The sequence below is a fragment of the Pteronotus mesoamericanus genome, unplaced genomic scaffold (genome assembly GCF_021234165.1).
Source record: "Pteronotus mesoamericanus isolate MK-2021 breed Mesoamerican mustached bat unplaced genomic scaffold, CSHL_Meso_final scaffold_21, whole genome shotgun sequence".
Taxonomy (NCBI): Eukaryota; Metazoa; Chordata; class Mammalia; order Chiroptera; family Mormoopidae; genus Pteronotus; species Pteronotus mesoamericanus.
In genome coordinates, this window is record NW_026555310.1 from 23,244,154 (window position 1) to 23,270,849 (window position 26,696).

A 26,696-nucleotide genomic window follows, 5' to 3' on the forward strand; every position below is an offset into this window, starting at 1 on the left:
CCTGTGGTTCTGCAGACCAGACTTTGTAAACCACTTTAACAGGCAAATAGATATGGGGAACAGAATAGAAATTTAAGAAATATAGTCATACATATATACTCAACTGATCTTCAATAAGCACTAAGACAATCGATGAAGAAAAAAGGTTTTCCAACAAATAAATCTGGGACAATCAGATAAACACGTGGTGAAAATGATCCCTGACTTTACCCACCATACACAAATCATTAATTTGAGATAGACTATAAACACAAATACTGAAGCTGAAACTGTAAACTTCTAGGAGAAAAAGAGAATATTTTTAGGATCTTGGGCTAAGTAAAGTTTTCTTTTAAAGAAAACACGAAAGGGACATCAAAGAATAATCTGTCTTTTCTGTGAAAATGTATACTCCACTGGCTTCCTTTTCCCTCAGACATCATATGACACAATCATGCAAATTAACATGGATCTAATCAGATAACCTCAGTGTGTCAGCAAGTTTTCCTAAAATGCCAGCAAAAGGAAGACAACATTTCTCTCCATTGTCACCACCTCACCATATGCTTACATGTTGTAGCTGAGTCAGACTGAAGCACATACCCCCCTTGCATTTAAAGAAAATAATTGAAACATCATCATTAAACCTTATGCCAGATTTCTGCTTCTAGTTTCAGGCAGATTGTTTCAAAGAGTAGTATGAATTGCTTAGCCCACCAACTGGTGATAGTGACTCATCTGAATAAGTAATTTGAGAAAGGAGATATGAGGTCACTAAAGAGGAAGCTGTAAATAAAATTACCACCAGAAGTATCTTACCAAGCACTAACAGCTACAGATATAAAGCAATCATGTTTAGTCCCATCTCCTACATTGACGCCAGTGGCCCTACCAACAAATCACAGATGCACACCCCATGAGCAGGTGCAAGGACGATTTCAGGAGACATGTGATGGCTGTTTGGAAACAGTAGTGGGCCCATCTCACACTGGAGTTGTACATTTGTTATAGATCCAGCATTTCATTATGGAAGATCTTTGCATTCATTTAACCCCTCTGGCGATACATTCATTTAGCTAGGCTAAATATTGCATGAATATTCATTGGTATGCCTTATTTACACAAGCGCTAGGCTATTCAACCTTGAAGCCAATATTCTAAACCAGAACTCTGTATTAACTGTCACTCATGCACAACCACAGTATCATGACGATTGATGTTCATAATGACCCTAAAGAATTACATGATTTTGAAGTCCCTTCAACATATCAAAGAAAATAAATTCATGTCCAAGTTAATTCTCAAGTGAAAATTAAAAGGTAATGAAATTTTATCTTTGGCAAAGATTAAGAGAAATGATAAAGGTAGCGGGACATGGGACCCCTAAACACCATTTAAGGCAATGTAAACTAGTATAAAATTTTTAGAAAACAGTTTGTCAAAATGTTAAAAGACTTATAAATAATAGCTAACACATATAATGCTTATTGTAAGTCATGTAATATTCTAAGTGTTCTCATTTACTATCTAATTAATCATAAAAATATCCTTATAAAATAGGAATTATTATTAGCTTTATTTAAGAGGTAAAGAAACTGAGACTCGGAAAGATTAACTTGTCCAAGGTCACACAGCTGGTAAATGGCAGAGCAGCACTTTAAACACAGGAAAGTAGTCTTCAAGAGTCCCTGTTATTAATATCCACATTGTATTGTATTATATTGCATCTCAAAACGTACAAACCTTCATCCTCTTTTATTTTTTTAAAAGTTTTATTTATTTATTTTTAGAGAGAGGGTAAGGGAGAAGGGAGGGAGAAAGAGAGGGAAATATCAATGCATGGTTGCCTTTCACACACCCCCTACTGGGGACCTGGCCCACAACCCAGGCATATACCTTGACTGGGAATCGAACCGGTGACCCTTTGGTTCATAGGCCGGCACTCAATTCACTGAACCACACCAGTCAGGGCCCTTCACCTTGTTTTAGAAATTTATGCTAAGGAAATGAAAAAAGATATTTTTAAAAACATTATCTATTGGACTGTTCACTATAGCATTTTTAACAGCAGTAAAAAATACCCAAGTATAACTTTTGTAAATTTCCAATTTACAGTGTTTAATTGTAAAGATTATGGTATATCCATGTGGTGACCTGCTATAAAGCCATTTTTGAATGTTATTTTTAATAAAAGATGGGGAAAATGTTATGCATAACAAGATCTTGTGATGGGTCTTCCCATTTGTACTCCTTCGTGTTTCCCAAAGCCTACCCTTATTTGACCCACGAGGCCAACCCTTATGGTCCATGTCTCCCGGGCTCCCTTCAAGGCTATATTCCAACTGGGTTCTGCCAAAAAAGAAGCATTAACATAAGATTAGAACTGAAGCAGAGGAAAAAGAGAAGCACTCCACAATGTGGCAGTGGTTGCATTCTTTCTGGATTATAACCGTTGGTCAGAAGCCCCTCCTCCAAGGCTCTAACTTTCATTGGGCTCCAATAGTATTATTTTTTCCCCAGACCCCACAGGCTAGGAAGGTAATAGGCCACCAGTGCTAGTTTCCAAGTATCTCAACCTCTTTTGTTATCTCCCAATGCCCTACATACACACACACATAAATGGTCCTTTCACTGAGGTCTCTTTAGTAGAACCATCTGAGAAGAATTTGGTTGCTTAAAGAGACCCTAACTGTGAGGGATGGCGAGTGGGGTAAGAGATGTATTTTAGCTTAGGAAAAGTCTGATAGAATATATGAGAAAATGCTGTCAGTGTTTTCCTTTGGGTGGCGAAATTATGAGTTAGTTATTCATTTAATCTTTATTCATAGACATTCAGGAAAGAGAGAACTTTATTCACATCTTGGTTCCAAATGTAATGAAAACATTGAGCAAATCACCTGATGTCACACCATCATTTATAAACTAAAAATAACAATGTCTACCTCTCAGGATTTTAGGAATATTAAGTAAGACAATCCATGGAAAGTCCATATGAGCAGAGTAGGTGCTCATATGATATCTTTTTTTATCAGCTTTCTGATACATGATTTGTGTGCTAAAATTGCATAACATATGAAAGTACATATCAAAAATACTGAATGCTATCAAAGACCATATGAATGTATATTTTGAAATTTTACAAAGAAAAAAACTTCTGCACATAGTAAATAGTGATCTGAAATATTTTAGGTAATTTTTTGAAATGACTGTATTATCTACCCATTAAATTATCATTTAGAACATAGGTGAAAAATGAAAGGAACAGAAAGCCATTCTTGGTTTGCATAGTTAGCTAAGAGGTAGCTCCATAGAGAAGAAAACAGAATTTCCCAGAAATCAATATGTTCTTGATGGCTATTAGCTTTTAAGATTGTCAAAAGAAGCATTCAAGAGCAACAGTCCCTCTTTTGACAAAAAATGAAATTTTAATTTTTCTTTGGAGCTATTCACAGTGAGACTTCCAAGCCATTCATCTTCTGAGTCCTATAACTCAGATATTATTCCAACACTTTCCTCTCCCTCCCACACCCCCCCTCCACCAATCAATGCCAGGTGACTTAAAGATGGCATCATTCAACCCAAAAAGTCCAGCTGTTTAAATGGTAACTTTTTCCACTGCTCTCACCATAAATGAATGACTGGATAAAATAATCAAAAATCTCATAATAAAAACAAAATTAATGAGAATTCATCCAAGCTGAAAGTTTGAAAGGAGCCAATACCACTGTAAAGTCTTACGCCAGACAGGGCTTGAAGGAGTTCACAAGTTCAGTCATTATGAGAAACTGAAGGAACTGCGGTCAGACCTGCTGTCAGTTTAAAGACTATCACTGAAGCTTTGCAAAAATGATGTATGTTCCCATTCAAACACACCAAAAGCTATTGAACTTAATTTCCTTTCTAAACATGTACTTTGCTATCCTCAATTGCTGATGGGTGAGGAAATGCTTTAACCCACAGAGCATTTTTGGTTCACTGACAAATGTATTCACAAGCAGCAGACTGTTCCCACAAACATGTTTTTATGTGTAAGATCTCAAGTAGACTGCCATTTCAAAGGTCTTGTCTTTCTTTATTCATTTTCCTGTTCAAGAATCCAGCCATCTTCCCATCCTACCTCCTTCCTCATCATCTGTCAATTTTGTGCTACTCTCCTAACATCTTCTATGATTATTATCTTGAGCATCAAAATTGAGTCACATTATTGCTCTCCTTGACTTTTTTCACTATGTGCCCTGATTTTGCAGCCCTTCTGAGTCTCCCATTGTGTAACTGATTTGTTACCCTGGCTTGAATTTCCTCTGCCATATCAACCAAACTCAGCCCAGCAGCAGGACACCTGGCTTCAGCACCCACTTCACTTAATTCAGTGTCATGGGAACTTCTCATCCAAAAAATACAAGTCATGTGTTGCTTCTGGGCTGATTCTAAATAAATCTACCAAGGAAAAATAAAATTGAACTTCCACTCTTTTATCTGGTAATTGGTAAAGACTAAATACTTCAAATTCCCAGAGTAAGATTGAGAGACTATTCACACTGTTATTCTACTGCATTTTTTTTTTATTTTTTGCTTAAAACCTGTAGAAATAGGATAAGTTAATGTGGAAAATTCCCATGGATATTGAAATATATAATACAAACTTCTATGCACACTTAAAGATGTATATACAATGTATGTGTGTATTGTAATGTCTTCACTACAAACTACTGGAGCAGAAAACACATAGTTCAGCATCTAGCAATTCAATGGCTTATAAATAACTAAATATCAGCTGGATGGAACCTTTCATCTCTAATTATCTCTTAATGTGCTTTGAAGACTATCAGGATAAAGAAGTAATAGGACAGAATCTGAATATAATTTGATGAATTCTAATTATTGCTGTCATGACTGATTGTTTTTCCTCTAGTTGTGTAAGCTGATTCACAGCTAGTTTCTGTTATTTCTAAGCTGCATATAGCAATATGGCACATACTCCAACAAGAGGCCAGGAACACAACAACCATCTATAAATACAGAGAACTTCAGCCCCAGAAAAAAATAAAAGACATGGTTATATATACTCTAGGAGAGTTTCCCCGTCTAAAAGTTGTAAGCTGTAAAATTTAAATTTAGCTTTCTCCAATTCCTGGTAGAAAAGTAAATACTTAAACTCCAAGGCACACTGATAAAAGGATTACTTTTTCACCATCATTCCTCCCTCCCCACAATGCTAGGTTGCATTAAGCCAAAAAGAAATATTGACTATCTGGGGCCAATTCGCTCCTTCTCTTCTGTGATATTTGCTGAGACCAGGCTCACATCCTGCTGCCCCTACCTCTGCCTCTCAGCTGTTTAATCAGATGGTAAATGACTTGCGATAGCATAATATCACAGATAGAAGGCGCTCACATAGTTACTCAGTGGATGATGAATGACCTGACTGCAATTATCAAATACAGGAAGATGAGAGTAGATACTATTTAATACTTCACAGAAATAACCCATATAACTCATTTCCCATATAAATGCTGCTAGTTACTTTTTCACACACAATTCTGAGTTATTAAAACATTGCTTGCGCTCTTTTTCCTTTTTTAAATACTTTTAACTTTTCAATTACACTTGACATTCAATATTATATTCGTTTTAGATGTACAGCATAGTGGTTAGACATTTATATAACTCACAAAGTGATCCTCCTGATAAGTCTTGTACCCATGTGACACCATACAATATTATTGACTATATTCCTTATGCTGTATTTTACACTCCCATGACTATTTTATAACTGCCAAGTTGTACTTTGTAATCCCTTCACCTCTTTCACCCTCTCTTTTATTATTTTTTAAATCACAATGGCTCAGGCACTCACTTAGGAAAAGTTCAGAATATTCAGCACACTGATTATTTTCTGTTTCTACCTGGCATGTCTAAATTTGTTGCCACTGCTTTTGCAGTACATTTTGCTAAGGGCTAAGTTAAAAATAGAAAAAAAATGACAGGGTTTTAGCTGCCTTTAATATCTCTACTTCCATATGATCCTATATATTCATATTCCCTGGAAGCTGCCACCCACACAGGCTTTAGACTCTTACTCTGTCACTAAGTGAATACACGAGCCTGTCAGAAATTCTTATTCTGAAAGCATTCATTGAGAAAAGCTTTCTACGTTACCATGCATTATTCAAGTTCTGTTTTAACTTCATATTACATTAAAAATCATGTAAAAATCTCCTTTTTTCCATCACAGGCAAATATATAGAGCTAGTTGCTATATAATAACACAATGACAAAAAAGTGGGAACAAAACTTAAAAAGCTGGTGGTAAATCTATGTACTTATCAAGCACTAAAAGTTAGGTCCTCCTGCTCTCATGTCTTTCCTGGTAGGGTGCAGCACAGACTAGTTGCTTATACCTGGCTGAATTCTGTTATATATACCTCCAAATTTAGGTTAGATGACTGTGGTTTCAACACCATTTATTTTTATTCAAGTCCAAAGAAAATGCCCAACAGCAGATCAGAACTGGTTTAAGGCAAAATTGTTCCAATCTCAGAGAGTATTTTGCCAAGTCTAAGAGGCAATACAGAAGTATGTATGTGAGTGTGTGTGCATGGCTGCATGCAGAAAGTGCCTCAAGAAAACCTCTATAAACAAAATGCCACTGGATTCTGCAAAGTAATTGAAATCTCTTTCATGACCAACACCCATTTGCAAATAACATCTAAAATGCTAAAGATTAAATTCTTTCTCTAATTTATTCTTTCAGAGCATGTACATTTTACATGTTAGTGAACATCCCCTCATATAACCCAAAATGTCCAAGAGCCCTAGGAGTCTCAGAACTAATACTCTAATTTCAAGTATCCCCTTGCACCATGCTTCCACCATGAGGACTGATGTCTAGTAAGACTCTGCTATATTTGTTCCCACACCTACTTTACTTTGGTCTAATTGTGCCATTTAAATTTATAAATGATGCAATATAAATATAAAAAACACTATTTCTATGACACCGAAGTGTTTTTAAAATATATAATAAAGGAAAATTTATTTTAAAAATAATAACTTCTATTGAGGGTGAATAAAACAACACTAAAAGTTTAGAAAAAAAATAAAAATTTAGAAATATTCTGAACTCATATTGCTCTAAAAATTTATTTCAGAGATCGCCCCACTTGAAAGAAAACAAAATTAGAAACTGTAGCCTATGAATAATGATTGGAGAAATAAAAATAAAATTTCAAGGATGCCAAAGGATTCAGGACTTGAGGGGCCGAGAGCCTAGTGAAAAGGGCACCATGCAGTCATGACCCCCAAATTTTATGTGCAATGGCCACTTCAAGTGATTTGTTGACTCCTTGCTGTACATGGGTAAGTTGTTGAAGAAACAACCAAAAATAAGTTGCTGAGATGTTAAAAAAAGCAAGTAGAGATTTTGGCCATCTGAGGAAAAAGAAATTTGAGTTACAATGTCTGTCTATCGAGAGTCCTAATAAATATGCCAAGATTTCTGTTGGGACTTCTAAAGGACTCTCTCCTGAATTCGGACACAGCTCCAGTCTCACTTGGACATAATTGGCCTTGTTTCCAAAGCCACAAGGTTTAGGAGTGGGACTAGAGTGCAGTCTCTTGTTCTGAGGAAGACAGGCCATGTTGCTAGGGTGTGTATTCCCCCTGGCAATGGCCTCCCTAGGCTCTAAGGTGCGGTGTACAACCTGTGGCCCACCGGCCATATGTGGCCTAGGATAGCTATGAATGCAGCCCAAACATAAAATGGTAAATTTACTTAAAACCTTTTGTTTTGCTCATCGGTTTTTGTTAGTGTTTGTGTATTTAATGTGTGGCTCAAGACAACTCTTCTTCTTCCATTGTGACCCAGAGATGCCAAAAGGTTGGACACCCCTGGGAGTCTAAACCATATGTTGGAGAGTTGGCTTTACCAGCATTGTTAGAACACAGTTCTTGTAGTAACCAGAGTTGTGCAGCCTCAGGTTTACAAAGAATATCAATTAAATATTCACATGGAAAAAATAAATCTTTAGCCTTATCTCACACCAAACACTAAAAGAACTTTCAGCTGGACTGTAAACTAAATGTAAAACATTAAACAAAGGGCCTCTAGTAGATAACATGAAAGAATACTTTTATGTTTCAGAGACAGGCAAAGATATTTTTAAACTGGAAACAATAAACACTAACCATAAAGTAAATTTGAAAAATTGGACTACCATCCATCACAAGACACCATAAGTAAGGACTTCCATTTTAAGGAAGTCCTTAAAGTAAAATTAAGGACTTCCATCCATCACAAGACACCATAAGTAAGTAAAAAGGCAAACCAAGGACCAGAAGATACTTACAATCCATACATCTAACAAAGGATTTGTGTGCATAGTATGTGAAGAGCTTATATAAACCAGTTAAAATAGACAAAACAATTTTTTAATGAGACAAACACTAGAACTCTAGCCAAAAAGGCTACGCAAATGTACAATTAGCATACGAACAGGTTTTATACCTCATCAGGGAAAAACAAACTAAATTCACAATGAGACTACAAATAGTAAAAGAGCTAAAATGTTTTAAACCCTTCAATATCAAATGTTGACAATGTGGAGCAACTGGAATTCTCTTACACTGACGTGGGAATTTTAATCGGTACAATCATTAGGAAAGATTTTTTAGCAACGTCTCAAAAAAAGATTCATGCGTTCTGTAGTCCAGCAATTCCACGTCTAAAAACAACAAAAAATATGTACATATTTTCATCAAAAGACTTGTGAAAGAATATCCATGGTAGCACTATTTGTCATGACATCCAACAGGATATAACCCAAATGCCCATAAATAAAAGAAGGGATAAGTAATTTGTATACCTATACAATGGTATACCACAGAGCAATTATTGGCAAATTTTTCTGTTAAGGAAAATAAATGTCTTAGATATTGCAGTCCATATATGTTCTCCACTGCATATTCATATACATAGTTTACCACCCTTGAAAAACTTCAAACTTATTCTTAGCTCAGGGGCTGTACAAAACAGGTGGAGGGCTGGACTAGGTCTATGGACAATACTTCACCAACCCCTGGCCTAGAGAAATACAACAAATCATGTTACTGTGTGAATGAATGTCATGACTATAACACTGAACAAAAGACAACAGACACCTAAGAAAAATACGATACCACTTACATAAAGTTTGAAATAAACCAGATGAGCGTGATGGACATGAAGAGGGCCTCTGGAGGGCAGGAATGTCTCTATTTTGATTTGGGAAATGTTTATATTACCTGCTCTGTATTGATTTTGCAAATATTCATAGACCTGCACATTGAAGGTCTACACAATTGAGAATATTTATGCTTACTTCAATAATAATTTATAGAAAATTTAACAATTGTTTTCCCGACAGGACTTCTCAGATCACTTAATACACTAAGGTGCATCTTGAAGTTCCCATTAGACTGTGATAAATATAGCATTTCCCATATTTATTTAATCACAGGATGTTTTCTCCCAGGACAACTCTCACAACTAGCATAACTCTTTAAGAAAAAGAAAAAATATCGACTAACTAGAACACAAGGTGTGTGAAAGTATACAGGAGAGAATGAAAATGAAATAATGGGCTAAGATCATAGAAGACTTCAATGCCATCTCTTCAAATGGCATATCGAGTTTTAACTTTTCTGTTATAGGCAACTATTAAAGGATTTTAAGTGGGAGAAGAAGATCAGATCTGTGAATTTAAAAGATAGCACTGGCAGTAGAGTGGGGAATGACTGGATGAAGAGAGGACACTGGGAAGGAACAGAGAAACTGTAAGTTGGGGAGCAGTTTAGACATCCTGAAATGAAATGGGAAGGGTTTAATCAGAGCAGCGACAAGAAGGAGACAAACAGTTTCAAAAAATAAATAAATACGTTGACTGGTCAATTAATCACTGGTGATAAATAAAGACCCTTGTCATATTTTTAAGAAGAAATGTTCTTCTGTTCTATAGCTTCTTTCACTGCTTATTTCAAGTCTTGGATTCTTTTTTTAAATACATTTTATTGATTATGCCATTACAGTTGTCCCAATTTTTACCCTTTTGCCCCCCACCACCCAGCACCCCGCCCGCTCCCCAGCCCCCTGGCTCCCTCAGGCAGTCCCCACACTATTGTTCATGTTCATCGGTCATGTGTATAAGTTCTTTGGCTACTCCATTTTCTATACTGTATTTTACATCCCTGTGGCTATTTTGTAACTACCTATTTGTATTTCTTAATCCCCGCACCTCTTCACCTGCTCCCCCACACTCCCTTCCCATCCAGCAACCATCAAAATGCTAAAATTCTATATTATCAATAAATACAAGGTACAAAAGATGATCACAGAAGTTCTATGGAGGGTACTTAGAGAGGGTGAACTGGTTGAAAAAGGACACATGAGGACTTGTTTTCCAATCACACTTGCAGAGCAATGCCCAGTTTTTATTTATGTGAATTTTTACTGGGGATGACTTGAACCTACCTTTGCAGAGCAAATATCATATTTTTACTTAGAACATGTTTATTTGTGGGTAGTTGGGGAAGGGGATAAGGAAAATTTGAAGGAAGTCAAAATCTCCCCATCAGGCATCACCCCTGAGCCTCATACTTAATTTATCACATTTTAATGATACCATTACCATAGACAATCAGGGAGCACTAGGGGAGTCACCTCCTTTGGCTAAGGTGGCGCAGGAGGAAGTTCTCACACCTAGTGCACCAAAAACTAGAAAAATGAATGGACAGGGCCCAAGCACACCAAAAACTAGGAAGATAATTGGACAGAAATAAAACCCTCCCCTCCCTACCCCTGTAAGAACCATGGGCTTGAACAGGAAGGGTGATGGTCTTTGAGACTGGAGTCCACTATTCTCCCAGATTGCGGCACCTGAATAAACCTCTTTTTTTTTTTTTTTTTTTTTTTGCATGAGAACCTGTCTCATGAGTTTGGCTTTTGTTGTGGCAGGCAGCTGAACCTGAGTTTTAGTTATGATATCATTCTTTTTGTGAACTCATAAGCTTTGCATGCTTTGTTATCTGCCACCAAAATGTCAAAGATAATAGTGGCCATATGTCAATGTTTTGACTCCAAATGGCTTTATTGGGAAAATACACACCAAAAAGGCAGGTGCATACATAACGAATTAAGCATGGCAATCTGTTACTCAACCTCATTTACCTCTACAGTTTCTATACAAGACGTTATTATGAGGTCTATGTTCAACAGAATAATAATCTCCTAAATATACACACATTCTAATTCCAGGCACCCACGAATGTTATGTTATTTTATATGGCAAAGGGACTAGGCAAACCCAATCAAGATAAAGATCTTACAATGAAGACTACCGGGGATTATCTGGGTGGGCCCACTGCAATCACAGCGGTCCTTACAGGAGAGCTAAAGAAGGCAAGGCCATGACAGGTGCGGTGACTGGAGTAACGCACTTTGAAGCTGGAATAGATGGAGGCAGCCGTTAGAAGCTAAAGAAGGCAAGGAAATATTTTTCTTCTCAAGAGCATCCAGCAGCAACCAACCTTGACTTTATAACCCAGTGAAACTAATTTGGGCTTCTACCCTCTAGAACCATAAGAGAACAAATATGTATTGTTTTAAGCCATAAAAATCTGTGATGATCTCTTTACAGCAGAAATAAGAAACTAATACAGCATCCTGGTAAACTGTTCATCAAACCTGGTACACACTGTAATCACCTGGGCAGTTTGTTAAAGACACAAGCCCTTGGATCCCATTCCTAGAAATTCTGATTCCCTAGATCTGTGACAAGGCACAGAAATATAAACTTTTTAAGAATTTCCTGGGATGACTGTTGTGCTGCAAACCAGAGTATAAGTCAGAAAAGCGATTAGAGAAAATTCACTGCCTGAATTCGTTTCCTAGGGCTGCCACACCAAATGACCACAAACTTGACATCTTAAGACAACAGAAATGCATTTTTTCACAGGAGAGGAGAGCTGAAGTCTCAAATTCGTTTCAGTGAGCCAAAAATCAAGTGTCCACATGGCTGCATTCCTAAAAGAAGCTCTAAGAGAGAACTGGTTCCTTACCTCTTCCAGTTTCTGGTTGCTGCTAGTATTCTTTGACTTGCGGCTACAACACTCTCTACCTCTGCGGTCACATTGCCTCCTTCTCGGTGTGTATGAAATCTCCTTCTGCTTCTCTCTAATAAAGAGACTCGTGATTAGAATTAGCACCCACATGGATAATCCAGAACAATCATCCCATCCCAAGATCTTTAGTTTCATCACCTCTGCAAAAATCCTTTTGTCTCATAACGTAACACTCGCAAGTTCCAGGAATCGGGACCTGATATCTCTGGGTGGCCATCATTCTGCCTACTACTACACTGCCTCTTTGCCCATAAAGGCAATTTAAGGATGAAGACAGTAGACCTAAAGCAAACTTTCCAAAAATACAAGACTAAAATCTTTTCCATATTCAAATCCCCTTCCGACCTTTTACAAACTACAGTTATGCTATTAAAAAATAACCAGTCTCACTGGAGTATTCTGATGATTAATGAGGCTATGATATGCAGGGATTGGAGTGATTATTGGAAAAAGCAGGTTCCTAGAATTCAGGAGCATTTTAATGTTGAGGTTACATGACCCTTTAAAAAATTGTCTTCTCTCAAGAGTGTTTCTGAACACAAACGCATTGCCAACAGAAGAATCTATATGAAAATTCTCTGTCACAGAGAAATTTATCATATGTGACCATACAAATGGATTACAAGAAATGTTGGTTGCGGGGGTCTTTTTAATGCAAAAGTATATTTCAACTTGAAATGACTCCAAGATTCCTTTGCCTGCATTTTTACTCTAGGCAATCAAGAAATGTAGGCTCTATGGGTCACTGACAATAGCATTCTTCTCCTGTTTGGCTTTTTAAAGCAAGTAATCTAGAAGAGATATTACCCCACAGTCACAAGAAACACAAACCAGAATTCAAATACTGGACCACAAAATGTGTATAGTATGATGATGCTCCACAGAAATAATAAATAATATTTTTTAAAAGTTCTCTCCTTTTGGAAATGATACATACTCATTCTAATATTTTTCTAACATCCCTGTACAATGAGGCATAAGACCTTCCCTAACTGTAAAATATTATTATTTTCTCAAGAGTACATTTTCATGTCCATCCCCAAAAATCATTTATAGCTCCACTTTCCTTTACTATTACCTATTCAAAATCTAAATAACCATCCCCTTAAAATAATCCATGGTTTGGATTTCAACAATCTAATTTTCACTTTAACAGGCCCTTATTCCACCCTGAACAGCCTTCAAAACAAAATAATAACAATTTCTAACTCATCCAATCTGAGTATGACTGTACTTTTTTGCCTACAAAGTATTATTCGCTTATTTGAATTCCCTTGGTAGCAGTGGCTACAAATTGTGCTGTGTCTGAGCTAATCTGCCAGCCTTTGTCTCTTAAAATTCCCAAAGCAATAGTGTTGGATAATGACTAACTAATAGTAATATATCATATAACTTATAGTGTTGGATCATAACCAACTAATAATAATGCTAAGAACCAACTCATTAGAACCACCTAGGAAGCTTTCCAAAATGCAGATTCCAGGGCCTCGCCTACTAAATATAATTTCTAGGAAAATAACTTAGGAATTTTCACTTTTCACAAACAAAGTAGAGCCAGTAGGAAATTGGAATCCAGTGATTAGAAATACCCACTTCATGTATTCTCTTCCCCCACTAACACTCAGGTCTTAAGCTTTAATGGCAGTGTTCTGGAGAAATAAAGTGCTCCTGGTTAGCCCCATAAAGTTAAGCATCATCCACATGCTACTCAGTAACTGTGTCATATCTTTACTGCACCTTTAAATGCTGACACTATGTCTGTGTTCTTAAATTTCTAACCAATTTTATTCTCCCCTTTTCAGTAATCATAACTCCATCACTCCTGGATAAATCCATTCTTTCTTATTCTTCATTATTTCAGTGTCCAATTCCATTTTCTAGAGACGTCTCCTCAGGTCCCTTATCCCAGTCCACATACTCCTTACATGAAGGCCAGGAGGGTGAGTAGGCAAAAAAAATCAAATATCTGGAGGATATATTATTTGGTAAAGTTTTGTTGACAAACAGAACAAGAGAAGGTAGCAATTAACCTGCTTAGGGCATATTCTGAACCACAAAATTACCAGCAGGACTTAATTTCTTCTGGGTTAGCATAATAGAGAAAACTAATTACAAGAGGCTTATTCTTTCGGGGAAGGAAAATCTAGTTTCTTGTTTTGTGATACAAGGAACCTCACTCTTCTTACCTGTAGAGAATTTTTAGTCAACATAACAACCTGAGGACCACTTACTCTTGTTCAGTTATACTGAAAATAAACCTTTCTTTTCCCCAAAAGGGAGATAATGTATTCACCAGAGACGACTTCACAAAATGCCATTGACAGGAGCAATTGCCATCCACACTCTTTACACTAAAATAGTGGAACCTCTTGGGCAAGACACAGAGAAAGAAAATCCACTTGTAAGTGGGACAGAGAACACATTTTGCCTTTGTACAAAGTTAACCTCCTACATTTAAACTGTCTTGGTAAAGTGCTTCCCTGTAGAATGTTGTTGGCCAATTTACATGGCATTTGGATTTGAAGTTATATGCCATTTGGGGAAGATTACTATAATTAGAAAAATGCCCTGATTATTTTTCTGGCAACAGTGAAGAAAGAGAACAGACTTTTCAGCTTATAAAGACAAGTCCTTGAGAAACCTCAAAAGGTTTCGGGATCCTGTTTGACAGGAAAGAACATCTCATGTGAACCTCTTGGATCTGTTGAAAACCAAACTGTTGTTTTTTGGTTTTTGTTTTTTTTTTTGTTTTTTTTTTTTGAAAAGCCAAAACCACAAGAGAGGGGAAACAAAATTTAAAAAAGAAAGTAAGAAATACTCCTTCCTATTGGGTTTTGAAACAGAGATGACAGAAACGGTCCTTTCTATTACAGTGCTAGCTTCATTTACAGGTCCTTGTAAGAAGCACAAACAAAGAACAATGGGGTTAGGAGGAAGGAGTGTGGATTTTCAGTGACGAGATTTGGAAGACGGTTTCACTAGAATGTTGTTTGATGGCTATGTCTGTTTTCACTTCAAATAACAATATTATAACCTCAGAAATTAAAAGAACGGTTCTAATGTTTAGACCTCAAGATAACACTTATGATGGAAAAGGCAAAATCATACTAAGTTCCTATTTCCTGTGTTGAGAGAGTAAGACATTGCTTCACTGACTCAAACACCTACTCTCCAGGCCTGGGTCTCACGGGACACTGACTTTCACACAGAAAGAAAGAGGGGACAGTGAGAGGTCTGTTCCAGAAAGATGACCCAAGGATTTCACTGTTTAGGTTCTATTTCCTGAACTTCGTAATTGAAAAATCTGCACTAGATCAAAAATGTTTTCACAATAATGCAATTTAAACTGTCATGAACTTTTAAATTAAATGTAAGGGTAAAATTGGGATGGTGATACAACTTCAAAACATGCATTTGGAGGAAGGGAGAGAGCATGGTAAATGGGAATAATTAGTTATTAAATGGTTGCTCCTTTCAAGTCATGACCTGTCTAATGAAAATGTTCCCTTGGCCCTAACTGGTGTGGCTTATTTGGTTGGGTGGCATTCCACAAAGGGAAAGGTGACCAGTTTGATACCTGGTCAAGACACAAGAGAAAGATCACCAGGTTAGATCCCTGGTCCGGGAGCATACAAGAGAGACAACCGTTGATGTTTCTCTCTCATACGGACGTTTTGTTGTCTCTATCCTACTCGCTTCCCCTCTCTCTAAAAAATAAATTTAAAGAATATTTTAAAAAAGAAAAGAAATGAAAACATTCCCTTGGTCAATGATTCTATCATTACGATGTTTCCTGTCTTTAGTGATTTCTGCAGTGTCCCCTCCCTCTCTGAGGCAATTTTTCAAACACAGAAAGGACAAGTTGGATGTTAAGTTGTGCTAGAAGTGAAATGGCAGTTCTGTCCTTCACAGTTCTTAGAAGAATCATCAAATAAAGGCCCCTTTGATATAAAACCTCTGGGTTATTTTTTTAATTCCACAGCTTAGGTGGAAAATGTAAATATATCTAAAATTACTGCCCTCCTCCATTAAAATTGTGACTCTTTTTTTTAAAGTCCTTTATTTTTAAAGATTTTATTTATTTATTTTTAGAGAGAGGGGAAGAGAGGGAAAAAGAGAAGGAGAGAAACATCTATCGGTTGCTTCACACCCACCCCCAACCAGGGACCTGGCCTGCAACCCAGGCATGTGCCACAACTGGGAATCAAACCTGCAATCTTTTGGTTCACAACCCAGTGCTCAATCCACCGAGCCACACCCACCAGGGCTGAATCTTTTTCTAATTTCAGTTTTGCCTTTAAATGTTTATCAAGTTCTTTCTTACTTTATATTAGGTAATTCATGTGAACATTTTAAGTATGAGTATTGTTCCAACCAGATTATCATTAATTTGTTTTCTAGCAAAAAAAAAAAAAAGATTTGCTGTATATAGTATAGCATTAATCAAGTAAATCTTCTGTACTTCTTTTGGCAATAATCAATTCATTTGGAAGAAAAGAAAAATCTATAATTACACATTCTAGGTTAATCTTTTGTGTGTGTTATAAATGTTAATTGAAATATAATTATAATGCTATTAGAAGGTATTTAACATAGTTCATAGATTCTTTATAGAAACACAGGGTCAAAATTATTTTCAATGGAAAGAACATAGATTTTTATTATTGAGCTACAATGAACAGATTAAAGACTGGTTACCAACCTGCATAAGAATTCTGAAACCAAACTATTATAGGTTGAACTATGTCCACTCAAAATTCATGCATTGAAGCCCTAATTTTTGGTATCTCAGAATGTGACTGTATTTGTATTTGATAAACCTGAGGTCATCGGTATAGGGTATAATACAATCTTATGGATGTTCTTATAAGAAGAGCAAATATAGAGACACAAACAGACACCAAGGGTGTGTGTGCATGGAGAAAAGACCATGTAAGGACATAGCAACAAGGCTGTAGTCCAAAGAGAGGGGCCTCAGGAGAAACCAGCCCTGCCGGCACCTTGATCTTGTCTTGGATTTCTACCTCTAGAATGGTGAGAAAACACATTTCTGTTGGTCAAACCACCCAGTGTGTGGTATTTTGCTATGGCAGCCTGAGCAGACTAATCCACAAACCAGCAAGTAAAGGTAGCAATCTGAAAGCAGGGCCCTAATACTAGATTGGAATTGACAACACAGAGAGCTGGTGTAAAAACAGAGAGCAAGGAGTGATGTCTGGAACATAGAAGGAAAGAGTCAGGTTGCCAAGTCAAAGCAAGAGACATAAAAAACATACATCTTGATCTCCAAGCTATGAAGGGGAGTCATAGCTATTTCCTATAGGATGAGGATTCTATATAATGCAGTGTTAACGAGTATCAACTGTACCTGTGAAGGGAGGGAGAAGAGTGAGCAGACCTGGATTTTAGGAGATGTTGGTAAGGCTAAAGTACAATCTTTTGGTACTGCGAGAGATTACACAAAAGATGATTACAGTTCTAATTAAGGCAGGATTAGAGACACCTCAACAGGGAAAGAGACTAACAGAATTAACCCGTTGAGGGAAGAGAAAGAAAGTTGTTGTGTGTGGTTGAGGGGGGGGGGTTGAATAATGAAGACTTTCAACATAGATAAAAAATAAACTCAGATGGTTGACTCTATTTCTTTTCCTTTTAATATTTTATTATTTATTTATTTATTTTTAGAGAGATGGGAAGGGAGAAAGAACTATCAATGTGGGGTTACCTCTCATATGCCCCTAATTGGAAACTTGGCCGGCATGTGCCCTGACTGGAAATCAAACCAGTGATCCTTTGGTTCACAGGTCAGCACTCAATCCACTGAGCCACACCAGCCAGGGCTGGTTGACTCTATTTCTAGTGTTGTTTAGGTGTCATTTGAAAAACACCCAAATTCAATGAAGGGCAGGAGGTGAGACATGTTTGAAAGTTTGATCCTGTGCCTGTGCATCCACTGATAATGTTAACTCCCCGGGCTGACTGGATGTGTCCTAGGGAACTAAATTAAGGATACCTTTATGTGCACATAGTTACACGAAAGTCTTTGGCGAAATTGAGACCTGTAAAGCTAATTCACAAAAAGACTCTCCATTTCCCAGTTTTCTCCCCATCTTTGTCCCTCCCTCCTAAAGAATGAACTCCAGGTCTTGTAATCCTGGAAGACTCTTCTCAGAGTCCACATATTCCTTTTTAATCTTTGGGATTGGGACTGCCCTCTTATATATCTAGGTTTTTGGACTATCATTATTTCAAACTACATTCTTTGCCAAGGCTGAAAATATTCCCTCTTAAAACATGTATTAATTTAAAAGTTGACATGATTTCTCATTATTCAAAGAATTAAACATTACTTGACAACAATATATCTTCTTGGTTATGAAGATGAAAACAGGGAATATTCGCTCTCAGTTATATACAGCCTCAAATGACGAGGAACGCCACTAGATTATTTATAGGACATGTTTCTGTGGTGGGTAAAATATTACCAAACAATTCAACAGAGCAACTCCGTTGAGTGAAATACTACGGTAAGGATGGGTGGGACACAGAAAGACAAGATATAGTCTCTGAGCTTCAGGAGTTCACAATCAAGAGAAGAGAGACAGATCCAAATATTGCTAATAACAATCAGGTGATAAAAAATACCATAGTTTAATGCAGTCAAGTGCTGAGAAAGTTTACGAAGGGAATATATTCATTCTAAATGGGGACAATGGAGAGGCTTCCCTGAGGAAATTGTATCCAAGTTTGAGAATCCTACTTGATAGGGCAAAACACACTTCCCCATGAGAGACCTATTTTCACATCGGTAGTTTGAGATTCCTTGACAAGGCTGAAACACCATCAGTTAAAAAAAAAACAAACCATGAGTGTCATGTTAACTTATCTTGATGCCTAATTCTTCTGAAATTAAAAACTCAGAAAGGCATGCACATCCAGGTCTATTAAAAATAAAGCCTTGGAAACTCACTTATTTTTGAAAGTCAATTTTAACAGAAATAATACAAGATAAATATTAAGAGATCACTTCAGGGCAGCCTGCCTCAGAAATCTGATGTCGCCACTCTCAATACATCAGACACTGCCCACTGTTATTTCAAAGTAGCCATAAACTTTTCTTGCACCAGTTTTGTACTATGCTGTCATGGTCCATTGAGTGCCAGAGGACACTATGTACATGTGTATGATGTACATGAGGGTATGAGTGTGTGTGCACACACATGCACGCTAAGGCAAGATTTGCATCTGAATGGAAAACAATGAACATCCAACAATAGTCCTAAGAAAAGAAAACAAGCCTAAGACAGACTAGCCTTATTCTTCTTTCCTTAGAAATATACTATAACTGTTAAATTATATGGGATCCAGATGAGCCAGCTCCTGAAACTAAGTACACATATTTGGAATTGTTTTTAACAGTCTCCATGACAACTCCTGGGGTTGCCTAGTCTTCTCAGAAGCCTGTTTTCACACACAAAGGAGCATAGCCACACCACACACAGGCTCCAAAATTTACACTGGCTCCTCATTCAGTTAAGGATCTTTCCTAAACTGCTTTCCTAGTTGTTTTGAATTTTCTCTCCAAACATCCTTCAGTTCCCTGAGATGCCTTCCCTTCTGTCAGCTCCTTCTTCACCCTGTCCTTTCACATCAACCATCAGGAGCTGGAGAGGACAGGTTTCCTCATCCACCAACAAATCCCTGTCACCTGAGGCAAGTGCCTAGAGAGAACTCTCTTTGCTGTCATTTCCCCCTGCCCAGTTCTTCGTGCACATCTCAGCCAAATACTCTTCTCCCAAAGAGACTTTTATGACAACTCTGCTCCAGGTCCATTTATAAGATTAAGTCCAAATTTGTCAGCTGTATATAATGGACCCCTCCAACAAAGGCTGACCTCTAGACCTTATCTACTGCTATTGAGCTTCAACCTTGATTAAAATTGGACTTGTCTATTCTCTGTTCCTTAAACAGTCACAAATTTTCCCAACTCTACTTCTTTGTTCATGCTATTCTCCCTTGCCTACAATATCCTCTCACATTCTCTTCACTCTATTTAGGTTCTGTTTGTTCTGATTATTTGCTGTAGTCATGTTCTATAAAATCACCACAAATATTGAATTAGTAAATACTGAAGCACTACACTTAGGAGAAATACAGCGTTAGGTTCCCACAAGTCTCCCGTCACAACATTTTTGTCCACCAACCAATACTTTGTTTGCTATGCATTTCTGTTTAAAGACACCTATTTAATATAAACTGTTGACTCATTAACATTGAACTCACAACAAACAATACTATATAACTCATGCCTAATGAAGCTTATCGGACACACTCATTTCTCCATAAGGCATATCTCAGCTTTCTTGCCTTCAGGAGCACTAGACAACAGTTCAACACTATGTTTGAGGGCCATTCTAAACAGCAAAATCACCAACAAAAATGTGGAAAACATGGCACTAAACAGACCGCAAAAAGGACACTTGTTTACAGTATGAGAGCTGAAGCAAGAAGGCAGAGCATGGCCTTGTTTGACCTCAGCTGGGGACGTCCATCTGTTGGGCAAGTCAAATCTTTCACCACTCTGTTCCTGCCCATGAATAACTGCAAAAGTGCCACAAGTATTGATTTGGGGTTACAAATAAATTGTAGTGAGTAGGCGAATTCTCAAATATGGAATCTGAGAATAATGAAGATTAGCTCTATTACCTATTCATCAAGGAAGCCACAGAGTAGCAAAATTGGTCCTGAACTTTAAGTGGAAAATCTGATGGGACAAGTTCTTTCTGCCTGTGTAAAAGTTAGCCAGTATTTCATGTCCTTAGCCCTCAGTTTCCTCAGCTTTCAAATGGCAGTAATAATGTGACACTCAAATAAGAGATGAGGGGTATAAAATCCACCTGTTTCAAAAAAGCACTACATAAATGTGAGGTGGTATGGTGCTCCCATCTTCCACCAAATCTTTCCTATTCTATGCTATCCAATCTCTGTCTCCCTTGAATTTAGAATACTTATTATTTAAAATATTTATTTGTCATTTGACATAGTCTTTCACAGTTTGTACTTCCTCAATTCCTTTGATCATTTAATTTTAACTTCTCAAACAGAAGATGAGCTTCTTGAGGAAGGAACTCTTGTCTGCTTCCTTGTCTCAGTCACCTGTATCTAGAGCAATTCTATTCATGATGAAGGCATGAATGCGAAACTCACATAAATCATTCCACAGACTTCTCTCAGGACTCTGACAGCAAGGGCTTACGTAAAAGTATGATGCCAGGTTAGGGCTCTTAGAATTTGGCTAGCAAGCAGTCAGGCCAGCAAACTTTTGAGACCTGTTGGCAAAAGAGCTTATCTTTCCCTATAGATAAACTACCTGGCACTAAACCAAAGCCACTTATATGCAAGTTAAGAAAGTTCAGTTGACTTTCTGATAGCTTCTACGCTTCCAGCTTTTGATGGAGACCAGCCCCCAGTATGCTAACCTTGGAAGAGCAAATCTTTTCATAAGGACACATGCTCTGGAAAAAACAAGTGAGGTTTTTGCCTTTCATGAAATTGCTATTTTTTTTCAGATATTTAAGGTTTATAAAACTGTCTCTGGTTTAGACTAATGTTTGGGTGTTGATTAAGACCCAACACCCAAACATCCTGATAATCTCCTCTTTTCTAATAACTTAAGCTATTCCTATCCACTTCCAACTCCCATTCACAGCAGCCCACAGTTTCACATGATTCCATAATGGGAATAACTGGAGAGAGGAGAAAAGGGGTAACTTTCAAAGGAAAGCCGTGTGTCTGGTGTAATAGGAGAGAATCATTTCACACGGATAGCTCATGACGTGCTCTTGGCTGTTGGTCTATCCTTATACTTTCTTAGTGATTTATTCAAAGGGCTCTGCTTTGTTTCACTTGCAAACTATTTTAACATTGCTGTGGGTAAACAGAGTGTCACCAGATTTCCCGTCTTTCCTGGGTCATTTTTCCTGGTTATATAAATGTTTGTCTTAATCCTACTTCTTCCTGTGCACTTTTCAAAATGTTTTTCTATGCTTCTAGTCTGCACAGGGTCAGTGTGCTAATTACCAAATGAGATGAAGATGAAGGAGACTCCGTGTTTGGGGCCAAATATCTGGGCTACAAGACTTCAGGCAACATCATATTTTTAATAACATTCAGAGTCATCTATCCAGGCACCCTTCACCCTCACATGGTGTTTCAAATTACTAAGGGACAACTCCAAATGGACTGAGAGCAGAAAACTCCATGTTAAGGATCCAATAATGGCTTCTTCTGCTCTTGTGGTTTTCAGAAGTGGGAAAGACTGCAGCCAGGTATGCTGATTTATCAGCATATTTTCTTCGGCTCCAAACTTGAATGTTAGGGTGAGAAATCTTGGTTAAATGTGAATGCTCCACAGTTTTCCCACCATCCAAACTGTGTTGTATTTGGCAAATGGTTTTCTGGCAAATGAACAACACGTTAAGCTCTGGCCATGACATAGTTTGTGATAAGCTTAACTGAATTCAAGAAGGAAAAATCAATGCCAACTGTTCTTACACTCTTACAATTTCTCATGCACACAGGGGAGAAAAAATTCAAACGAAGCTTAAATAGTTCAGAAACAATTTGATATATAAACTGTATTAATTAATCCTGGTACTATTCTGAAGTGGTTTTCAAATTATAAACAATCTTCTGGTCATGTCCAGAGAACTATTTTGACTAAAATATTAATGACCAAAACAGGATAAAAATATAGCACTAAGTTGTTTTAAAAAAAAAAAAAACTTCCTATTCAACTCCAAAGTGAACAGAAAAGTAGACCATTTTTTTTTTGCTGAAATAATAACAGGCATTAATTTTTCTTTTCCTTTATGAAAACTGCTTATATTTGTGTTACCAGAACAGAATTTCTATTAAAAGTGTTTAATGGTAGAGACTAAAAATTTTATTACCTAAAATCTAGCAGCTCCTCCATTGTACTCAACTAAACCCAGCACACCTGTTTGCTAAGGGGAATAATTCTAGCTGTAAGGAGATGATTCGTTCATGAGAAATCAGCCTACGCATTCCATTTTACCCACGGTGAGGCTGACAACCGAGCCAAGATTTAGTACACAGCTAAAACAGAAAATACCTTGATAAACTTTTCAGGGACATAGAAATGACATTTCAAGTGATTTTCGAATATCTTAGAGATGAGGCCAAATATTAAGAGAATGGCACAGACCAGCCTATGTGAATCAAATTGTTCTTTTCATTTAGGACTGTAGTCACAGTACTTGTTGCAAAACAAAGAAACTCTTGGATGTAAGTAAATACACAGGTGGCAACTCAAGCAGAACTTAAAAGTCATGAGGAAGGCCTTTGCTTGTCTTTTGGTTTGCCTCTAATGCCCAAGTAGTATCTTTAGACTGATACTGGAAGGCAAGCAGTTGAAGTGGGTATGAGGGCAATGCCTTTGAGAGTCTGATAAAAATTATGAACTTGTTTCCTGCAAAAATGATTATATGTACAATTCAGCAAATGTGCAGGAGGTTATTGAGCTTCATTAAATGCATCTACAGAAATGTAATGATTTATGGACCTCGTGTTAAGAATCCCAGAATAAAGGCATTTTCCCCCAGAAAGAAGCAAATGTCACTGAATGAAGTAATTTCTAACTGTTTGAATCACAGGCACTCATTCATTTATTCTCTTTCAATAAATTTGTATTCGGCACCTGTCCTCACACAAAGTACTATGCAAAATACCATACACCTCTGGGTGATCTCAGTGGAACCTCCCCATTTAATGGTAGGTTTGAATTAAGGGTAGCATTTTGCTTTATAGTAAAAGTACTATTGAATCCAAAGGATTTTGTTTTTAATTGTTGTTCTGCTCAAGTTTATTTTTTTTTATATTTAGTTTTTAAGGAAAGGTCTCTTCAAGTGCAGGAAACATGTTAACTTTGATTTGTGCAACTTGGAGTAAGCATCTGTAAAGTATTCACTCATTATAGAGACAATTATGATCAGCTGTCCATTCCAAAACATAGACTCAGACCTTATACAATATTGCCTCCGCCTTTGCAACAGGACTCTAGGGCACAGTCAGAAAGAGGGTCTATTTCTATTAGATACCCTCTTATATACACTAATATTTCTATTAGATACACTTAGATACCTGACTTCCACTGCTGCAGTGCAGGCAGGGTCAAATGGCAATGCCCCCAAATGAAGGGACTGAAAAGGCTGCTGCATCCTAGTAGAGCACAAAACACAGTCCTAACCCTTAAAGACCCTTTAGCTGAGAAGTCCCAAGACTTCAGCTATTTCTGCTTCTTTGTCAATGAATCACAAGATACAAAGGCATTTTCAGGTAGGTAGTTAAAAGCCTTCCTCCACCTGCTACTCCCTAGTCTTCTAACAATGGGCAAGGCAGTTAACATTTTAAAATCTAATTGTATCCCTATCATGAAGGCTCTTGTGAAGACTAAATGATCGTCTCCTAAAGGATTTAGTGTGGTGTGAGACAAAGAAGAGGACTCTATAAAATGTTCATCCCTTTTTATCATACTTTCCCTGCCCTGATCCACCCAAACTCTGAAAGTTAGTGTCATCTGGGCCAAAAAAAGTGAAACATGTTCAAAATGACATAAGCAAACCATCAGGGGACCCCAACTGGAAAGTAAGTCTCCCGACCCCTTGCCAGGAAGCGTGCTAGTAAATACAGCATGGGCGCATAAAAGTCAGATCCAGGCAACGTGTGCAAAGCATTGCTGATGCAGTAATGAATAGGACCCAGTCTTTGTTTTCAGAATGGAGCAGAGTATAATGAGAGGAATCTCCCACACATACGTGTTATATACATGATGAGAGTCTTCAGCAATAAAAACAAATGGAGAGGTCTCCAGAGAAAATCATAGGGTGGGGGAGGGTAATTTGTCAGCAAAGGTTTTCAACAAAAAATAACACTTGATCTGGCTATCAAAGTGCAGTGAAAACATTTGAAGTCAGCACAATGGGATATAATTAGCCTGTGACTTATATAAGCATTGAGACTTAATATTCTCAAAATGACAGTTTTACTCAGGTAGAAAATGGGGGTAAAAATATCCACCCTCATAATATTGCTGTGAGAACTACATAATGTTTGTAAACCCCTTTTCATCATATAAGTCATTGTTTAAACCAAGACGCTTTAAAGAGTATGAGAAGACACTATAAAAATTATAGCATGGCGAGAGGCAAAAACCTGAACGTATGGTCACTGTATTTATCACTATACCTAGTACAAAAGATGGTATTCAAAATATATCAGTTCTTTTATTTGTTCCTCGATCTTGAAGGATTCATAGTAATTTCCCAGACAGAGGGCTGTGGGAGGGGGAATGGAATATGTAACAGAGGGAACTCCATGATTAAAGGAATAGTCCCCCATGAAACACTTGCAAAACAGTTCATCTTATTCATACAATCACAATTATATTATACAGAAAGAAAATGAGATATTAAGTCCAAACTGTTAATTTTATAGATGAAAATGAACCTTTGAATGCTGAAATAACAGTGATATCTAGTCTCAGAGCTAGAACAAGTACCTAGGTTTTCTGCCTGCTCACCCCTGTATTATCCCTCATCTCTAAGAAATATGAGGTCTGTCCAGAAGATATGCAACCGTGTCATATGTAAATAGAGACATTTATTGAAGATGATACCAGATACATGAAACATTGTACACAGAACAATGACACCTCAGTCCCCTTCAAAGTAGGTACATTGAGACCTCATAGAGTTCTCCCAATTGCCACCAGCTGCCCCATGATATTTTCTTGAATCTTATTGATGAGCTAAAATCTCTTCCCTTTCAAAGGTGATAGTTTTTGGAAAAGCCAGAAGTCACAGGGCACCAAATCTGGGCCATAGGATGGCTGAGTCACCTGGGTGATCTGATGTTTCACCAAAAAACTCTGCACGAGACATGATGCATGAGCGGGTGTGTTGTTGTGATAAAGCTGCCAGTCACCAGTTGCCTGTAGCTGTGCCCTTCTGAATTATCCAAATAGTTTCCATGGAGGAATATTAAAGCTTAATGCAAAATTTGATGCAGATTCATTACTCTACTCATTCAGTCATTTTGAATGTGAGGGCTACACAGCACACATGTTCACTCAACAGCATCTACCACCCCCACTGACTAGTGCAGTGAAGTCGTCTTAGTTCACACAGGAGCATTCCAGTCCGCTCTCCTTGGCTGTCATGTTACATCAATGTCATGCAAACTGTTCTTGTATTAACAATGGATGGACTTTTTCCAGACAGACTTCATATCTCTCCTAAACCAGAGTTGTCAAAGAAATAGTGGAAAATCCATTACTTATCTCAACAGCTTGTCTTACACTTCTTAAATTCTTACCAATTGAATCCAAGCAACTGCAGATCCAACTAGGACTGCCTTCAGGGAAGATGAGTACAACTAGCTACTCTTGCCAAGGAGGAAGAAAAATTCTCTCTTACATGTTATTTATTGCTAAGTTAAAAAAAAGAATAACTTAGTTCTCATTTATATAATGTTTTCTTCAG